Raw genomic sequence first — 2073 nt, 5'->3', positions numbered from 1 at the left:
GGGCAAAAAAAAAAAAAAAAAGAAAAAAAGAACCAGTGGAAACGGAATGTTAATTCGTTTCGAGGAACTTTCTCCGGGTCGCGCAACGAGAATCTCTTTTGCCAGTATGTCGCTTGTTGTCGTATTCGCACCTCACTCTGACGACGAGCAACGCGTTTTCAGAATTTTCCACGGTGACCATTTACGGCGCATCGACGTCCACACGTTTGGTAATCGTCCGTGGATTCGTTTTTCCGTCACGGCTCGAATTTGCATTGTCGAAGGAGTGACGCTCCGCTCTTCCAATGCACTCCATTTCGCGTGGCCACGCGCTCGCACACGAAGACAAAGCGGTGCACACGTACGCCGAAGAGTGGCCAGGATCGATGCGAGCCACGTGGGCGACTTGTTAAGTGCGCCGTCGAATCACACCCGACTGCACGAGCCACGTATTCTGCACCACGTTGCATCCATACAAGAGTGTGCACTTTGATTTAATGCTCCGAGGAGCGAGATAAGAGCGAGGGACCGACTTTTTTTTCGGGATAATACGAATGTTCGTAATGGCGAGCAAGGTCGCGAGCATTGTGCTTGCGTTACGAAGATGGACTGGAATGGAGCTGGCATAGATATGCTTGTTTGGATGAGGGATCTTGATTAAACGGTGCCGGCCGCCAGATCGCGGATATGGATTATTAAGAGATGTTTATTAAACTTGAGAGGCAAAGTGTCGTTGCGGAATTAAATATCGGATGATGGTGTTGCAGGGAGAAAGAAGGTTTTTTGATTGGTAATTTATTTCTTGAATGAAAAGATATTATTTCGCGATCTTGATTTTCACCTCGATGGTAAATAATTGGTCCGATTTTATGGTCACGAGTAAGGCAAAGGAGAACAGTTGGACGATCTCTTAGGTTGTGGCAAAATAGAAATTATGTTAGAAGCGAATTCGATGTAGAAAAAATGATGAACGTTAATATCTTGTCATTTGTTCTGCAATTCCGTGGCAAGGAAAATGACTTTATTAACGTTTTCCTCTGCTCCAGTTGGAAACTGGACTTTAGTTCCGGTGCAAATATCCGCTGTCTCCGGTCGTAACACTTGGCGAATAATATTAACGATGTGCCACGAAAAATCACCGCCCACATGATTTACGAAATGATAAATTAATTGCGCGAAATCTGAAAGTACTCGTGAATCATGTTATATCTTGTTGTACAAATCACTTGTTCTACGGGATGATTAATGATTAAAGATTGAAACCCTTAGTCGGGAAGATATTTCAAAACCTCGATGAATAATCGTCGTATAATTGCTGCAGTTATCGAAACAAATGCGTAAAAAGTCTTAATCCAATTCTCCTATAACAGCAAATAATGTTAATTCCCATTAATGAGATAATCAAAAATTCAATCAAATAATCGATAAATAATTCCAAACTACTTACGTTCCATCGGATTTGCATCGAATAATTAATCGAAATATCCACAAGTGATGATTAACGATTCATTGCCGATAAATGATATATCTTCACAAGCCAAGTGATAATCCCTGACACGAATATTTCCCCCAATTCCCCAATTCCCGTTTTAATGTTAGAAACGTGGTAACGCCAAAATAGGAACGGCAATAGGTGGTTAATAATAACGGGGCGATAATTATAGGGTGGGCCACGCATGAACATGAGTTTTCGGCCATCTATCCAAAACTCGCAGAATCCCCGAACGAGTTCCACCTGCGCGGATATATGCGGTCCGGGGATTACTCACGCGGCCTCCGAGGGTGCGTCGAAATAGAACGCTTAGTCAGACGTCACCAGGAACTGCAACTCGGGGGAGTCACCATGCTCGCCATGCACGCGCGTCTTAGTTTGTTACGCTTTATGTACTTGTCCAACGATCTATAGAGGCTTAAAACGATCGAAAACGTGTATGTGCGAGATGCAGCCGTGCACCGGAGACGCGGTTATAACAGGCTTTGCCCAGACAGGGTTACATTAAATTAAAACGTGATCCTATCGCGATCGATAGAATGCCTGCCATTGCTCGCGAGAACCTACAGTTATCTTAACGCGTAAGCTTCTAGCGAGACTCA

Source organism: Apis dorsata, unplaced genomic scaffold (assembly GCF_000469605.1).
Source record: "Apis dorsata unplaced genomic scaffold, Apis dorsata 1.3 scaffold_573, whole genome shotgun sequence".
NCBI lineage: Eukaryota > Metazoa > Arthropoda > Insecta > Hymenoptera > Apidae > Apis > Apis dorsata.
The sequence above is the reverse complement of the archived record's forward strand: the minus strand, read 5'-3'. Positions refer to the sequence as shown.